Source organism: Neodiprion virginianus, chromosome 5, assembly GCF_021901495.1.
Source record: "Neodiprion virginianus isolate iyNeoVirg1 chromosome 5, iyNeoVirg1.1, whole genome shotgun sequence".
In the NCBI taxonomy this organism is placed as follows: Eukaryota; Metazoa; Arthropoda; class Insecta; order Hymenoptera; family Diprionidae; genus Neodiprion; species Neodiprion virginianus.
In genome coordinates, this window is record NC_060881.1 from 21,145,942 (window position 1) to 21,164,341 (window position 18,400).

The window sequence follows — 18,400 nt, forward strand, 5'->3', positions numbered from 1 at the left end:
ACGATTCGCGAGATGGCTTCGAATTTTTCAATTCGCCCCCCTTTTGTGGACCAATCGCCGCTCGGAGGAGAAATTTTCAACGCTGTACAAAAGGTGAAAACACGATGACGGTTGAACTAAACGCGACCAAGATGAATGATACCAAATCCGTGGAAAATCTGACTGGTCATTCTACGATCTGGAGGAAAAGGTAATCATCAATGTAGTAATATTGGTAAATTGTTAAACCGTACAGAAAAATTCAACACTCGCTTCATCTATTTCTTTTGTTTTTTGCTGTCTGTTTTAAACTGTTCACCGGTCATCTGTGATTATTTTAACCTTGCCGTTAGTTTTCTCATTTTGCTACGTAGCTTGATGCTGATTTCGTGCGCTTTGAGGTTAATTAAACACCGGATTATTACTCCCGGTGTCGTATGAAAAAATTCTAATCACATTCAGGTTGGATACTGCTTAAAAACTATGCTGATAGTAGTGAAAATACTGGAAAAAGTTTCGTACGACTTCTTCTGACCGTTGCCTTGATGCTTCGAGGGTTAATTTTGGCGATTTTAGGCGCCAACTTCAGATGAAAATTAATTTCAACCATTGAAGGTAGAACATATTTTTAGTCTATTCAATTCTTTGATAGTTCATCCATTCAGCGCCTTATTGCGATGTTTCTTGCGGCAATTTAACACTGGTAGCGTTCAATCAGTTCGGTCTATATTACGTAGTGTTAATATTATAGAAATACGGATTCCATACGTACAATTCCCGAATTAATTTCGAAACGCGATACAACTGTTACGATATAAACTTGCCCAGAAGATGCCCTCCCCCCCACCCCCCTCCCGGCTATTTAATTGGAAATTCAACGACGTTTGTTATTCGTCTGTTAAACATTTTTTGTTATCATGTACTACCATTTCGTATTAGTCTGTTGTTATTCACCAGCAACTGAACACCGTGAGTGTTAAGCTGTTCAATCAACGAAAATAATTGGTCGTTTTTCGATGCTGTATTTATAAAGTTGCTTTATCACTGCTCAGCAATAATTCAACATCTTCATCATGTCTAGTCGGTGTTCATGGCCAAATTAACCATTAAATTTGGTCTGAATTCTCCAGATCCTCTTTCTTCAGGGTCTTCCAGTGACCTTTAGTCTTGCAATGACCTGTTATAACTTTGAGCAGGTAGTTTTTGAGATTGTCGCCGACTTCCACGGCGAGCCAGTGGGTCGAGTAAGTCGTCACGCGATCTTGCTCGATATTGCTCATATACTTCGCTTATTCCCTGGTCCGAATAGTTCACCCCCTCTTGATGTAGCCCGGAACCGCAGGTACGGTGATATTCCTGTCGCAAAACCTTGACCAGCGTCATCGTATTTTCTCTTCGACGGTTCGAGCCTTACCGCCACTTCGACTTGTCGAGTAGAGGGTCAGTTCCAGATTGCATTTTGACTCGAGGATATCAGGAAACACCCGGTATACAACGGTGGTTTCCCTTTCGTGCGAGTACATATTATGTGCGGTGTTGTTTTATCAGTAGTGCATGATCGCCATGGCTACGAAGTAGCATGGCAGCCTGTGCAGGGTATTCGGTAAGCTTCTCGGTGATTACCTCGTGTATCCTTCATTTTTACCTATCTTACAGCCATTTTTGAAGAAGATTTAATGCTGAAAACCATGAAACCGGCCAATGGTCTGTAAAACATTTACGTCTAATCGTCCAACAAGCTTTGTATCGAACTACACTCATATTGTTCGATCCTAAAATTTATTCCAACGCCCCATCAAAGCCTCGATCACACCATGGACAAGTCCCTTATCAGTTTGTCAATATGTAATCAGCTGACGCAATCTGTCTTTTCACAAACGCCACGCTTCACTCTTGCTTCGTTTTCCATCTCTCTCTCTCTCTCTGTGTGTGTGTGAGCTTGTGCCTTCCGTGTACACTGAAACATAACATTCCTAACCGGTGCCGAACAGAGTTGAGCTAGTTGAGCTTCTCGTAGAACAAAAGAATAGTAATTTAACCCATGATCGAGTTGTTTATGATCGTTTCATTTTTCTTATTTTCAGATTGATGATGATGATGATGATTGGAATTGAAAACAACCGTGTGGATCAGTATTCGATGGTCACTCGGGGTGACATAAGCAATGTCAGTGAGAATTTCGCATGAATGAAGGGCGCGACGGACGGTTCCCATATACCTACTGAGAGAGAGAGAGAGAGAGAGAGAGAGAGAGAGAGAGAGAGAGAGAGAGAGAGAGAGGGGATCGATGCGAGGGTGTGCCCCGTTGTTCTCCATACCGTTTGACAAACACACAACAGTAATGGGAGGGAGTGATAGAGAAAGATAGATAGATAGAGAGAGAGCGAGAGATTTAGGTATACGTGACGTGGCTCCAACTCCACGTGGTCGCTCGGTGACGTCACAGGGCCACGCAGGGCAAAAACTAGCCCATTCACTTCGCTCAGCACTTATGTGTCGCACCCTTTTCCTCCGTCAGAAGCCTACCATGATCCCTCATCTAGAAATCTCTGCAAGAGGAGGAATTGTGGCACATCGAGATCGAAGGTCTCGTGGTATCAGTGATCTTCCAATGTCACATTCGCCCTATTTTATACTCCTTCGAATTTCCGTTTTCCAGTTCAGCCGTGACTAGGAAGATATGCCTTATGGAGATGAAGACCGATCGTCACCGTAAAACTAGTGCTCTGCAAGCTGAAGGTGACCATTCACCCTGTCCAAAACCTCCCAATATGGAATTCCAAACGTAAAAGACTGACCTGGTTCTGGTCGAAGTCCGTCATTCAAATTTTCCATCTGGCATGTCCAACGGTTGCGGATCAAAAAACCATCAAATTTTTTTTCAAATGCCTTCGGTATCGCCGGCGATAGCACCCTGCAATATATGGCTGTCAACGTTCCCCCCGCTACTCCTCTTTCTCTCTCTCTCTCTCTCTCTCTCTCTCTCTTTCTCTTTCTGTGTCCCTCGCCAGGGCTCCCGGATCTTGATTATGCGAATAACTGCAGACAATGGAACTAACCGAACCCCAGGGACTCTCCCATCAGCAGCAGCAGCAGTTAGTCAGTCAGCTGCTCCCCTCCAAGCAGTTTTGATACATGCATGGCTCGTAAGCGCATCCCTTAGCCGTCGATATGGTAAACGGAGTCGGGAAAAAGGGGCGATGAAAAGCACGGGGAACCCTCTCCATCCCCTTGGATACAAGAGGCAGTAGCTCATGGGATCCGGAATGCCCATAGTGCTCCACGTTTTTGGTCTTTTGTTTTCTCTTCAACTCTCTTTCACATTCTCTCTCTCTCTCTTTCGCTCTCTCTCCCTCTCTCTCTCTCTCACTTCATGTCTGTATTTGTATCTGAATACGTGAGAAATAGCCGCGATCAGTTGTGCAGTAATTCACATTATTTTAGTTCAAGTATTGCCTGCTTCTGTTCCAGGAATCTGAGAGTCGAAGATGAATAGAATTGTATTGGGAAGGAGAAAATAAGTAAGATAATGGTCTTGAAGTTTTACGAAGAGGAAGAAGACTTCAGAGGAAGAATTGGACGAGTGGGCCACCGAGTGAGTCTGTGCTCCTTGCGTTCACTGCGGGCTTCCATGTGCCAAAATTTCAAAATTCATAAGGCACGCGGTGAATGCCAAGAGCGGACATAATTCAGCACTGCGTCGTTGTGCCGGCAAAACATCGAACGAGCGTTGAACCCCCGTATGTGATATGAAAAAACCTAAAACGATATTATTATCATTACACAATAGCTGAGTTATCACTGTAAAATTAATCATTTTTATTTGATTCTATTTTACGTAGAGATAGTTGAATGGATTATACGCAATAGATTACATAGATCAGTAATTGGCTCCGTTTGATGAAATAGTTGAACCTGAATCCGAACCTTAACCAACTAGCCCGAACGTACTTTGTATATAATGACTCTCTGTAATAAACTATCTTCGGTGAACTATAAATCTGTCTGGTATATTCTGTCCTTTACCTTTTCGTTATCCTCGCTTTAATTCCCGTAGCTAATTGATACGGTCGATTTGACAATGACCTCTTACTCTCAATCTCCCAACGAGATGAAAGCTGACGAAATCTCTATCAGTAGAATATTGCTATGACGCAGTTACAATGAGTGGTAATCGGTTATTGTCCTCTGGAATTGTGGCGTCGTGTTTCGATACTGATCATCTTCTTCGCTGAAAAGGATCTCCTTAATTTTGTATCCACGTTAAAATTGACCTCGAAAACGCAGCAATATTTAGCAGTAATGCGAGCACTGTCAAAAGATAGTTCACGGTCTTAGGTCGGAAAATTTGGTGGTCCGTTTTACCGCTAACCGTATTCAGTAGAGCAAGTATAGATTGGGAAGAGCACGGTTCAAGTATCCCTTGGATAATGAACGGTGTACAGAGATGACCGAGAGGGTTCTAAAGTCGAAAGTCCAGCCGACTGGTTTGTGCGGCTGGTTGTCCGGTGAAAGAGCGAAGGTCTTCTTTCCCCGCCCTTCATTCACCCTTGCCTTCTTCTGCGTCGTGACCCGACCTAAACCGGGTTTATCCATCCCGATGAAAATTGAGGGAATTCCCGGGCGTATGCGAAAGAGAATCTTGGTGGTATCGACCGAGCTGGAAGTGGCGGCTTCGGGATGATGAAGCTTCAGACGAGGAAGACGTCGGGGGTGTTACCGGTCCGCTCGTTGCGTGGCAACCACCTCCACACCCTTCGGTTGGGAGGACCAGGACCATCCCCTCCACCACGGCGTCTCACCGCGCTTCCCTTCCCATCCTCTTCATCTGAGACCCCTGACGCCATGGCGCTCCATTATTCAACCTTCGATTCGTAGCGATTATTCCAGCTTATTTTTCTTTGATGACGCTATTTTCATTTACTTTTGAAGCAGGTTTTGAACCTAGCGTTAATTGTACTTATACTGCACAGTTCAAATACTATTTTTCCCACCTGATCCAGAATATCAGTTAAACTGGAAGAATGATTTAAACACGATGTTCACAATGTGATAGACCCATTTTTGTATCTAGCTGCATAGAGATTTTGGATCGGAGCTCAAGACAAACTTTCTACCGTCTCTGCAGTACGTCCATGAGTCTCCATGAGCTGAAAATACGCACTCTTGACCTTCAAGCGAACTTGGAATGCCTGGCAGAGTCTGCATCTATATAGTGACCTGATGTATCAGATATCAAGAACACCTTGGACAGATGTTTTCACGCATAGGATTGAATCGATTTGGCTATCCGCATGAGGAAAACAATTACCGAGACATGGTCCACGCTTCCTAATCTTGTTTGCTCCATCTAATGTCATCGACAGAATTCAACAATGGTTGATTAAAACGGCTACAAAATAAACCAGGCAATGCTCATTTTGGTCCGAGTCTATTTTCCACTATTCCTCCTTCTCTTCCTGTGCTGTTTTCCACGCGTACAATATTCAATCAATCCGTTATTCAGCAGTAAACCAATTTTCCTTGCAGTCTAGCGATTAACATATCTTCAAGGAGATTTCACCGTTCAACTGGTAAATGCGATGCCGAAATTTCTAATTCAACTTTCATTCATTAATGTCAATAATAAAACTAGGCTGATGTTAAAATGTCACAAGTCTTATGAATAATTTTGTTTATGAGTGAGTCGGAAAGGTTTTTTTTAAATTGGGGAAAAAAAAATTACAGAGATTTTGCATAACTCATCAATAAACTACTTGTGATTATGATTGATAATTTTTATCAACACACCTGAGTATGGTTAATTCGCATTTATTGACCAATTAGTTGAACCGGTTGAAACCATACTAGTACGAGGCGCTTAGCCTGAAGTTTCTTTAAAATCGTCAGAACTATAGAAACTGAAACTCCTTGAATTCTTTCAACGACGAGCAGATCCTGGGAAAACGGGATACAGAAGTACGGCAAAGCCCTGGACCCACTCCCACCAGGACCCAGTAGCCCACGCAGGACGAAGGGACCCAGGGACTCAGGGTAAATAGGGGCGCGGGGAAATCCGTTGAGAGACATACGAAAGGAGATCAATACGAGGTTGCTAGGCGACAAGCCTCCGGCATTCGCGCTCTGGGTAGACAGGGTGCCGCCAGTAGCCCTCTGCCCGGTTTCTCCGGCCTAGAGCCCGATGCACCCTAGGCACCACCCACCCACCCCTGACACGCTGCAGAAGTGAGCGCGAGCAACCGAACGCCAAATAACGCTACCGCCTATCTTCGTCTCCGAGTAGTGTGTGAGTGTGTTCAGAGCGAGATCTCGATATGTGTAGAACAAGGGCGCAGAATGTGGAGTGTGGACTCTGCACTAGCTGCTTTAACCAGCATCAGTACCGAGACCTCAGGGGTAAACGCCCTTCGTCCTTATCTCTTTGGATTAGATTTAGACTTTCCGCCGTTTTACAAATACGCTGCTTGATCGTCACCCCATTTTGTGAATTGTATCCGATTTTTCTCACGACGATAAGCACGAATTTTTTCAATGTTCACGAATCTGCAGATGTACAGTCACTCTTGATCCGTCGTTATGGGTCTTTCGCATAATTCCAAGCCAAGTAAAGTTGCTTTGAGTCGTGGTCATCCATTTTAAGTACTTTGGGATCACTTAATACTACTAAAAGTCACAAAGTCGGTTTTAATCGTGTTTAGTCACTTGACGCCACGTGAAGCCTTTCGAATTTACTTGAAACCGGTTGCATGAATTAATTCAAAATCCCTATTAAGTCGTTTGAACTCATTTCACGTTTATGTAAAGTTATGTTTTAAGGAAAATTCGACCTCGTTTAAATTTTTTGAGTCAAGTTGAAACGACCAGTAAATTAACGTTACTTCAAGTAATGTAAAAAAATTTTAAATCACACATACAATTTTTGTAAATTGATGATGCAATCGTAAACTAGTTCCGCCAATGCGTTTCAGCTTTCCATTCAACTGATGCGAATCGTGTAAAGAAAACAATTTATCGCTCTAAATTATGTACGTGGTAGTATTGCGCTGTGTTAACGCCATGAATTTTTTTAGACATCATCGCGACGATTATTACTGCGAAAGCTGACAAAGCATTGCCACGCCTCGGATTATCCAATGTTCTTGCGGAAGGTTCGTCGGCAGCCACATAGCAATAACAAAGTTCGTCGAATGACCCGTAGTTGAGAGAATCCCACGACGTTCGCTCGTCTTATATACAGGGCACGTGTAAGTCGACCTTTCTTTAATCTTCGATTTGGTTATCGGGACAAGCCATAACTGCAGAGGAGCGTATTTAATTTTCGTTAATTTATTCCATCTGATCATTCGTTCTTTAATCTAGCAAGAATTTTCGATTTGGTCGGTCAATCTCCAGATGCAAAAACGTAAACGATAAACTCACGACTGGAACTTCGTCGTAAAGAACTTTGGGCAATGACTCGTCAAGCATCATTGTCGACAAGTTGAATCTCGCCCCGTCGAGGAAAAGACCGTACACGTAGACACCGTCCTCAGGAGGTGTGGGAAACGTGGTTTCCTTCAGAGGTATAAAATCGTAGATCAATAGATCGATAGGAATCGAGTATTTCCTGGCAAAATTTTGCCGGGCGCCAGTTAGGAAGGCTTGAGTAAAGTAGAAGCCGGATATCCAGAAGGATGTGGGGGGACCATCCATGTACCATTCCTTATTTCGAGAAAGAGAAAGTTAAAACTTCGGACTCCGGAAATAAGATCAAACTTCAAATTCACCTGCAAGAACGTGAGCCGCCGCAGAAAGTCGTTTATGTAGCTACCGAGTGGCTTCAGGGACGGGTAAGACCGGGATTTCCACATCATAGGTATCCTTCCAGTTATTGTTGACATCATGACCTCCTCAAGCTCAGCGTTCATGATTACCAGACCTTGGAAAACAGAGTTTCAATTTGGTACTCTTATTTCCGTTGTTTACGAATTACAAACCACGTATTTGGACAACCTTTTATGGCTTTCTGGACGTTTTGAAGGCTGCTCCTTATGGTCTGTAGCAACTTGTTGAATCTCCCCATCTCCTGAACCAGCACTGTATTCATACTTTGTTCGTAAGAGGTTGGATATTTCTCGAGGGCGTCGACAAGGTCGAAGTCAGCCGGAAGCTTGGATAGAATATCAGCCGCCACCTCGAAGACCACTTCGTCTGGGGATCTTCCACCGTCTCCTTCGCTCGTCGCGGTGTCCTACGAAGTAACAGCAGAGAAACCAAAGATGGAGTCAAATTCGTCTTCACTTCCATGAGCTCGCGAATTCACCTGGGTGAGAAGCACGGAGGATAGCATCAGGTCCGTTTCCTGCTGGTCTTTTATGATGTCCGCGTTTTCGTTCATGCCGAAAACGCTCGGCCCCGTTATCAGTGGCAGAGTCTTAACGAACTCGAGGAACTCCGCGTGGTCACTGACCTCCGGAACGTAGTAAATGCCGCTCGGATCGAAGAGGTGCTTTTCATTCTCTACAAGAGACGGGCAGTAGAATTTCGCCAAGATGGTAACCAACGTTCGCCGGTCCCACTCGTCCGTCACGCGGCCGCCATAGTTGCACTCACCTGTAGAGCAATGTTGATTATTCACTGTCCGATAACTCTGGCGAAGTCGGACGAATAATGAAAACCTGTTAGATATTTCAGGGCCTCGTATTGAACATCGGCGTATTGATCGAGGAAGATTTTCAGCTGGAGCACGCTGATTCGTAAATCGGTTTCGTTGAACTCATACGGATTATTCCAGCCGATCGGTCCGAACTTGCGACGCTCCTGGACGATCGCGTGAAAGAAGCAGAGTCCGAATAACATCTTTTTGAAGATAACCTTCTGCTTCGATTTCTCGAAAAATTCCGGGTCGCAGATCGGATCCTTGAAGAAAATCGTGATTGTTCAATGGACGACAGCTTGCAGCAAATTCTCGACTCACTTGGAGGTAAGATCGGATTATGTTAGCTCTCAAGCCCTTCGGTGGTTCATTCGTCATCTTGACACCGTTTTGAAGAACGCTAACCGGAAAGTGATCGGCCGGGTAGCTCGTTAGCCAGAGTCGGAAATCGGGATGAACAGTTTCCGGAAGAAGGTTTTCACAAACCTGAATAGAAGTTGAAAAAATTTTAGGTATCATCACCCGAATATTTCAACATTAAGTACAAATCGACCTTTTCCAGGGTGCTCATCCAACTTTTGGCCAGGTGACAATTCTGGAGTACGACCCACGTGCCGTTTTTAATCCCCTCATCGATCAGTCGGACGGCAATCGGTCCTTGCCCCTGTCCAAGGGATAGAGAAAAGAGCCTGTTGGCACCGAATCCTTGGTCGTCAGCGAACTTGAGTAAAACTGCTGTCGGATCGGCACCAGGAGTCAGGACAAATATCAGAGGAACGCAGCAGTGCGAATCGGCGTAAGAAGATATGAGGTCAAACGGCGGAGGCTCCACGTACTGCCTTCCCATTTCAGCTGATTAACGAAGAATGAAGATAAGATACTTGTCCTCTCATTCGTCATCGCTATCTTCAATTTTTCTCACATTCAACGAATTGATGAACGGCCGGCACCATTTTGTCAGCTCGGACGCATCTGACCACCAACATCCTTTCGAACGACGTAAGCTTGTCGAATGGAGGTGGCATGTTCTCAGTGTGCGGCTCCTTGTGATCGAATATCTTTTTCCACGCTGTGAGGTTTGATGCAAATGAGTCTCTGATGCCCTAAACATGTGATTCTGTAATCAGCGAAAGCCGTTTTCGAAGGTAAATAACTCACGCTGAATCCAGCCACGTCATTCAAGCGACAGAGTTCGTCCCACGACTTTATTGGCAGCCAGTTTGTAGGATTTGGATGAGGATTGTCGAGGCCGACGCCGCCTGTTAGCAGGAACATCCAATGAGCGTTTGATATCTTACCCTGCTTGTTCAGAAGGTTGATGACTAGCAGAAGAGAGAAGAGCAGCTTGTCCTTCTCGAACAACGAGCGGCATATGTTCACGTACAACGAATATGTAAAATTTTTAGTCAGATCGGCCAACCGCTGATCAAGGTCTTCCACTGGGGGCGTGTTTTCGATCGTCGATTTGAACAGGTTGACGAACCATACTAACGAGTACTGATACATTGGATCGATATTAGCCAGGACCGCTAAAAACAAAAGCAAAGTTTAAAAATCCAAATGGTTACTGCCAAATTAATTGGCGTATTACCTATGGTGAAGAACAAGATGGTGGAGTAAACAGCGATGCCGGTGTATTGAAGTCTGGCAAAATCGATCGACTTCTCAGTGATTTCAGTGGCTGCTTGTTTGGTTTGGATATCGTCAGAAAGAATTTTCGACGAGCTAAGAACGCCGATCGCCGTCTGGTCCTCCAGAATATTTTCGTCAGATGATGACAGGACTTGAAGAATCTTGTCTTCGATGTCCTTCAACATTCTGCGAAGAGTAATTCACTCTTTCGAAAGATTTTTATCACCTTGTATTTCGTACCACCTAATCTATGTTCGATTACTTTTTGTTTGCGGCTCCCTGAACGATCAGCTGATTCTTTTCAGCCTCCAAATCAGGCCGTTCCTTTGCGACAACAATTCCTAGTAACTGATCCTCGAGGCCAATAGGCGTTATCATGAAATTGAGGAGCGTAACCTTAACGGCAACCTCTGGTAGATAGTGTGGATTTCTCAATTTAGTCGTGATGTAAAGCCTAAAAAAAATCGAGACCGATTAGTAGCTAATCCATTAGTTCAGTCCCATAAAAATCTCACCTGAACTTTTCATTATACTCGACAACCGAGTCACCAAGTTTGATGCAAAGAGTTCCGCCAGCCTTGTAAGTCTGCTTCAGAAGAAGTGGTTCGAGAGCAGCGTCGAGTTCCTCGCCGACGTTTTCCAGCAGTACAGGCTGGCCAAACTGAATAGCGCTTTCGAGGATACGCATGTAATCATTTTGGGTGAGTCGAATGACATTGATGTTGCAGGCCTTCTCCGTATTCTTGACCCACTTGTTGGCCTGACCTTGAGGGTCTATCATGAGGGGCCAGCGCATGGAGTTGGTGACGATGATAGCGTTATCGACGGAAAAGAGATCGCTTGGCAGGCCAAAAATAGCCCAGGACCTGATTTGCACGGGGTCTCCAAGAACCTGAGTGAGCTGGTAGTCCTGGGAACAGACGACGTTCAGGCCCGTGCAAAACTTGACCCAGAACTCGACTTGCTTGGAACGGTATTGCATCGTGAAAACACCTAGGTAGGCGACGATGCCCGCGGCGATAAGAACATCACCGGTAAGCCGAAAGTACCGCTGGCCAAGCGCTGTCGCCGTGTCTGACCACCGCGTGTACTCGCCGCCCAGTCCACCAATCAGTTCCTTGGCTCTGATCAGCTTCATTTCACAGTCGTCTACCACGTCCATCATGTTCTGGTAGCTCTTCTTCCGCTCAGCAAGCAGGCGTTCCAAGGCGGCAACTCTGTCCTGGACCTGCTTAAGCTGCGCTCGTTTGACGTCGAGCTCCGCCATCGCCTCAGCAAACAAAGCTTCCGCCTTCGCCAGAGCCTTCTTTTTCGGCGCAATGACCTTTGCCACTTTGTCGTATTCCGACAGGGCGTACACCCACTTGCACAGACCCTCGCAGGCCGTCGAGGCGTTCTTTATCTTGTCGGGATCAAAGTTCGGGTTTGTTAGGATTGAGGTTCGGATCTTTGTCATTATTTTTTCGGGTATGTTGTCCTTGTCAAACTGCTGCAATGTGTCCAGGAATTTGATATCCCCCAAGATTCGCAGTGACGGTTTCCAGTAGTCGTCCACCTGGTGGATACCGTCTGTCGTCACCTTTTCGGGCTTTAGACCCTGAAAAAGAAGACAACCCAACGATTATGCCGTTTTTTCCGTACCTCATGAAGTGATCTCCTTACCTTCAATATGCATACTGCCTCCATTACGAGCTTGACACCTGCCGGTGGATTTTTCATCGTTTTAACTATCACAATATCTGGAGGAGTCAGTGTATTCAACGCTGCGTTTGCTGCGTTCAATATCGGCATCGCAAGTTCTAAATCCGCGTTGCAATCTGCGCGAATCGCTTCAGCCTCTCCAGCTACAACCTAAAACTCACAACGAGCATTAGTTGCACTAAGGAATGATGAATTCCGATCAATTTGAGATGAAGTTCAACTTTTTTCTAACCATCGCAGCCTCTTCATCTTTCTTGACAATCGCCTCAACTGTGGATGCCTCAGCGCTCTCTTTCTGAACGCTTTCAAGCATCTTTTCGACTTCCTTTGCAGCAACCAAAAGCTTCGGCTGAAGCGCCATTAAAGTTTCTTGCATTTTGCCAACCTGCTTGTGAGTGTTGTCCAATTTTCCGAGACCCGCCTCGTACCTCTTCTTCCCGTCAATGACCTCCTGCCTCTTTTTCGCGAGTAAATTTTTGAAAGTGTTAATCAGTTCGAGGTAAGATGTGGGTGTGACGTAATTCCACCTGCGAGCTTGAGAAAGGAATTCCTTAGAAAGCTGCTGAGTCGAGGTGTGGAAGACCTGGCACATCTCGATGCAGGCAAGCCTCTCTTGAGAGGACAGTTTTATCTTCTCAAGAAACTTGGTCGCGACAGCGACAAGAGCATCTTCAGGCCATGGCTGGAGCCAGTCGATTGTGCAGCAATTCACAAGAGCAGGGAACTTGCGAATCCTGTTTCGGAAGCCGTCACCGATGGGTGACATAGCGACAATGATGTGCAACTGTTCGCGGACAACTTGAACGAAGAAATTGAAGAGAGCAACCGGGCTGCCGTCCGTTTGGAGCGTCTTGTCTCGCTGCCTGTCTATCTGACGCATCTTCTCACAAATCTCCGCCTTCTCGTCCGCAGCGAATAAGTTTGGAACTTCGCCGGCATTCAGCAGGTTGCTGATGTCCTCAAGGAACGACTCCTCCTTTATTTGACTATCGGTAAAAAGAAACGCTGCGTGCAATTCTGTCGCGGCACTCTTGCGGAGGACTATCTTGACGTCTTCGTGCCACTCGTACACTCCGTACTGCTTCGATATCTCGACTTGAAATATATCGTACTCAGATATGTGGGCAGCCAAACGTGTCAACGATTGTCGACCTGAGCCTCCAACACCCACAAGAAGCGCATGGCTTCGGGGCTGTTTTATTATGCGACAGATCTTGGACAGATGCTCGACAGCGAACCTGTGAAAGTTCGGATTGACAGACCAGTCGACTCACCATTATTCCTAACGACATACCTGAAGAGAACCAGGTTCATGGGCTTCTTCGTCATCGAGTTGTACTCGGCTAGATACTCCTCGACAATTTCAGCAAGTGTATCAAGCGCCTCGACTTCGACGTACATCCTCTTCTCTGCCAGAGGATCATGAAAGTCGCAGTACACCAAATTTCGCAAATGGTAATCCTCAACCTGAAGACAAATACGAACAATTTAACTATCGTTTCTATCCCGGACCGTGAAGGTAATTTTCACCTCAATTTCGGGATCTCCTGTGAAGTCTTGGAACATCTTGTCCATGTCCTCATCCATTCGCTTGGCCATCGTCTTTCGGAGCTGGCCAACCAGCCAGCCAATGTCTCCTTCATCTACAAGCCGGTCACCGTAGACACGGAGCACTTCGTGTACCCATTGCCGTTTCATTTTGAGCTTATAAAAAAAAAAATTAAATAACTGTCTGACACGCGACTGACAGATCGTAAATTAACTCACCGGATTTGGCATGGATTCCGGAGTCGACAAAAGAACGCCCTGGATGACTCGGGAAAAATCACGTAAGTTGAACAGATAGTGTGACTTTGCCGGGGTGGGCAACAGGTTGATGAGACTCTCTTTGTATATATCCAACGTGCCAAGGACAACCTGATCCGCACATGATATGAATTCTGGACCAAAGCCCTGGGCATCAATGTGCCAGAGCATGATGTTGGTGAATATCATCACCATGACATCATCTTGAAACTCAGATATGCTCAACGTGAAAAAGTGCCGCTTGAACCTGGGCGTGACGTCTTTTCCACCTGTCGGTGGCCCCATCGCGCACATTATCTGAACGTCTACCAGCTTTATGGGAACGATTTCCCGCCGGTCGAACCACTGCTGGTGGTCGAGCCACTGTCGGAGAAGTTCGATCGGGGGTTGAGCGCCATATTCCTCTTTCAGGGGCATTGATACGTCGTCAACAAAGATGACCCAGAATTTTCCAGGCGGTGCGCCATATACGCCTTTTCTCCGCTTGTCCAGCTTGCTCATTATTATGTCCTGGGTTTGATTGGCCGTCGTCTGAGCTGAGAAGTTTATGAAAAGGGGCTTATACACCTTGGCGTCGTTTATCTTCAGGAGGAATTCCATTATGTAGACCGACTTGCCAGTCCCCGTCGGCCCGACCAGGAGGACCGGCTTCTGATGCGAAACCAGCTTCCTGAAGAGCTCCATGTATCGGATCGTCTCGACGGTCGGCACGATTATCTGGTTGACCGGCATGTCCCGCGGGATCGGTGGAACGTCAGACAAGTTGTCAGACCAGAGTTTCCAATGACCTTTACCCTCCTTGACGTAGTTGTAGTCGAAAACTAGCCCGCCTGATGGTATTGGACAAACATAAGGCTTCTTTGGACCAGTTATGTCTTCCGGAATGCCAAATCGTGCGATCAGCTCCTCGGGGAATTCCCTGTCCATCAAACCGCGGAAAAGATCGTTGAACCACTCTCGGTACGTCGCCATCAGCGTTCCACCTAGCGCCCAAACGCAGGAAAAGAAGAACGATCCCTGATCAAAAGATAATGTGGAAAGTTATCGGAGGAACTCTTCGTAATATTTTATATATTAAATTGCCTGCCTCTATCTGCGCCCTCATGTCCAGATCGGATATGCTCTCGATATACCTAGGATTTTTAAAATCGTCCATGAAACAATCGCACAGATGCATTACTGAGCGAACTAGGTTTGAATCTGGCATCGGGATCATTTCCTGGGTATAAAAAAAAAGTCAATTACAACATTTTCACATCAATTCTGCCAAAGAATGTGACTTACTTTTACTCCGCAACGCCGAATCAGATGTAACAATATTGAACAAAATCTCATGAACATTTCTTTCAACTGGATCTTAATGTGTTCGCTCAGGGTGTTGGGCAGCGTGTTCATCCATGATTTCAGAAGCGGCGTCCAACCCAGAGTCACGGGCTCCATGTAAATCATACCACAGCGAGACACGGTGGCTGGAGAAGCGACCTAGAAGCAAAAACAAGTCTTAAATTATCTCAAGAGCACTTGAAAGATATTTACTAACCTCCAAGTCCATGGGCTCAAATATTAAATTGGTGGTCGGAGCGAGCTGGATTATTTCACCGGACATGAGGCAGAGTTTCTTATTGTCATCCAATACTGTGTTCATGTTTTCGATCCAGATCGCGTCGACGGGTCCATCAAAAATTAACCACTTTCGATTTTCATTTTGCGAGACGGCAAAGGCTCTGTAGCTGACGGCAAGTACTCCGTCGCTCCATTCGTGGGACGCTGGATCGAACTGTCCGTACAACTGGCCCATCGTTATCGACTTCGGATTGATCACCGTAATCTCGACCCGGTGCTCTTCCATCAGATTCTGTTCCTCAAGGCGAGTCAAACACTCGGCGAGCATCCTGTACGCCGACGTTTTACCGCCAAAGGGAAGACCGACGATCATGAAACCGTGTCTGACTATCATCATCTCGAATATCTGCTGTACTTTCTCGAGAAAGAAATCTGTACACTGTAGATTCGCTGCGAGACATGCTTCCTTCGTGCAGCTGTTTATGTGGGTGTAATCGGGCTCAGGCAGTTCAACCCCAGGGAAAAGGTCGGAGGCGATGCCTTGGAAGAGAGGTAAGTCGTGACTCAGAAACTTTGGCAAGTTGACGTCCTTTATACTGCGTAGCATCAAAATGTCCTCAGATTCGTCCGGGTACTTGAGCTTCAGGTTCCCAGCTGCGACCAAGACGGATTTTACTGCTCGCATCCCGTAATCGTAGTGACACTGACTGCTAAGTTGTTCCGAACACAGCTTGTACGCAGTCACTATTTTCACTGCCAGCGGACGCCCGTTGTAGAAGCCGTAAGAGTAGAGTGTGTTCTCCGATATCAGGGCATAATCAGGCACCATCATGGCGACGGATCTGAAGAGCGCCTTCAAGTTGTCCGGTAGCTCCGACCTCCCGGCATACCCAGGGTTCATGGTGATGAAAACGGCGCAACTGGGATCCAGCCATATTTCTGTACCTTCGAAGAGCAGCTTCGACGCCCCAGAATTTATCCCCCTCTGAATAGTAAGTATCTGCTGCGCAACCACAGAGAGAACTTCGAGATCGATTCGGTTGAATTCGTCAAAGCATGACCAGGCTCCACATGATGCCAGGCCCTTGAAAAACTTGCCCAAAGCGATATAGTCCAGACCGTCCGAGCAGTTGAAGACAACGCACTGCTTCGCAATTGCCTTCGCCAAGTCCTTCGTCGTCTCAGTTTTTCCTGTGCCTGCTGGGCCTTCTGGAGCTCCACCCAGGTGAAGACTCAGGGCCCCGAAGAGAGTTCGGTAGCATCGATCAGTTAGCGGGGTTATAACGAGCCGCGGTGAATTGCCAAGGTATTCGTAACCGTAATAAAGAGAAGAGTTGATCATGTAGACGCAAAGATTTTCCTCTTCCAGTTCGGTCCCGGCCTGGATATTAAGGGCGAATTAGTCCCTGATCTAATCAGTGTTTCAACTACCGACTAATGTCCGTCAGAAATCACCTGCCAATAGTATCTCAACTGGCAAAGCCACTTGAAGTCATTGTTGACGATGACCTGGTCCTGCCAGAGTCCTACTAGTACATCTCTGGCATGGACGTCGAGAGTGACTAAGGCACCTGGGACAAAAGAAAATCCGCGATGAGCACGCGAAGAACGAGGGAATAACCAGTACCTTGCACACTGACCAAGAGTGATTCGATTTTGCGTGGATAGCTTTCCTCTGACCAGTAATATTATCTCATTCAACTGAGCGTTACAAAGGTCCAGGTAATTCTTCAGTCCTGGCACCCCGAGTGGCATTGCTTCCTCAATTTGAACTGTCCAGTACATCGAACCCACGCAGAGAACCGTCTGTCCAGGCCACTCGAGGACCCACGTTGAGCGTTCTTTTATCGGGTATGCATCGATCGCCAAAATCACCATCTGCCTAACGCTTCTACGCATGTCTCCTTCCAGTTCCAAAAGCCACTTTTCTACCTGACCCCTTGCAGCCGCGGTCGAAATAATGTCGATCAAGTCGACTTCCTCTCCTTCGGCCGACTTCATCTTACTGACTTCGAGGTCTGAGTTGAACGCGAGCTTCGCTATTCCCTCGAAGCACTTTTTCAAATGAGGTTGAACGCTGGAAAGACGAAGGATAACGTTAAAGTAAATATTTGCTAACTACTTTATTTACAGTTAATTGTGAAACCTCACCGAGTCGGATCTTTCGTTTCTGACAGTATTTCGAGGAGCTCATCGTTTGAAAGGAAGAAGAACCTGGGGAAGTAGAGCCTCTTTTTTTCTAGGTACTCGTTGAGTCCTTTTTGGATCAGTTCCAGAAGCCCAAAGCTCTTCCGAAGCCTCTCGAGCATCTTGTCAATTTCTAGAACAGACAAAACCCGCGAATCGGAGTATACGGTCTTCATTATGTCCCGCCACGTTTTGTCCACCGCGCTGAACCTTCGCCCTTCCTCTGGCATCTGCTGCTGAATATCCGGGGAGGAGAAAATCGGTTCCAAGTACATCCACGTTGCCTGTACTTTCAGCCACTGGTCAAGTATGTCCTGCAGGAGATGTAGCTTGCCTTCCCAGCGTCTGAAATCATTGAACGGGATCGGAAACACGTTGTTTCGCTCACTTGTGAACGTCCCTCCCACAAACTCACAGAATTTTCGACTCGAAAGGTTTTATGTACGCAGAGTTCTTCATGGTCATCGTCCGCGTAATGTGGTCGTCAAGCATCAGCTGAATCTCGTCGACACCAGCGATGACAAAGGTGCCAGAATCCTTGTACGGATTGACCGTGAAGCTCATGTCTACCCAGTCTTTCTGCATTTTCTCCAAGTTTTTTTCAAGTGTATTTTCTTTTGACGCAGCTTCGGAAATGCTCTCAAACCGAACTATGTAATCGTCAAGCCCCAACTCGAGAACCTTTCCCAGTGTAAGTTCGGAGTCAACTTTTATTGGAAATCCAACGATCTCAGAAATCTGCTCCCAGTGGCGAGCCTTAATCCCTGGATTGCCGAGGGTCATAATGACCGGCATATGCTGCCTGAATTCGTCGATCTTTTCGTGAACTGCCATTGCTAATTTCTTCGGTCCCGGTTCGAGAAAACTCTTCTCCAGCTTGTATATCGTCCTGTACGC

At 46.2% G+C, this 18,400-nt stretch overlaps 1 long non-coding RNA gene and 1 pseudogene across 2 annotated transcripts; one reads left to right on the plus strand and one right to left on the minus strand.

The window, feature by feature from the left end:
* Positions 1 to 2,259: 2,259 nt before the first annotated feature.
* LOC124305231 (uncharacterized) lies at positions 2,260 to 3,979 on the plus strand. 2 transcript variants are annotated; one of them, XR_006908350.1, is made up of 3 exons: positions 2,260 to 2,718; positions 3,451 to 3,719; positions 3,822 to 3,979. It is a non-coding gene; the product is annotated as an uncharacterized LOC124305231 (long non-coding RNA). The 2 variants fall into 2 exon arrangements; XR_006908349.1 differs by having other exon boundaries at positions 3,451 to 3,979.
* A 2,847-nt stretch (positions 3,980 to 6,826) lies between these two features.
* Positions 6,827 to 17,954, minus strand: LOC124305291 (dynein axonemal heavy chain 7-like; annotated as a pseudogene).
* Between the last annotated feature and the right edge of the window lie 446 nt (positions 17,955 to 18,400).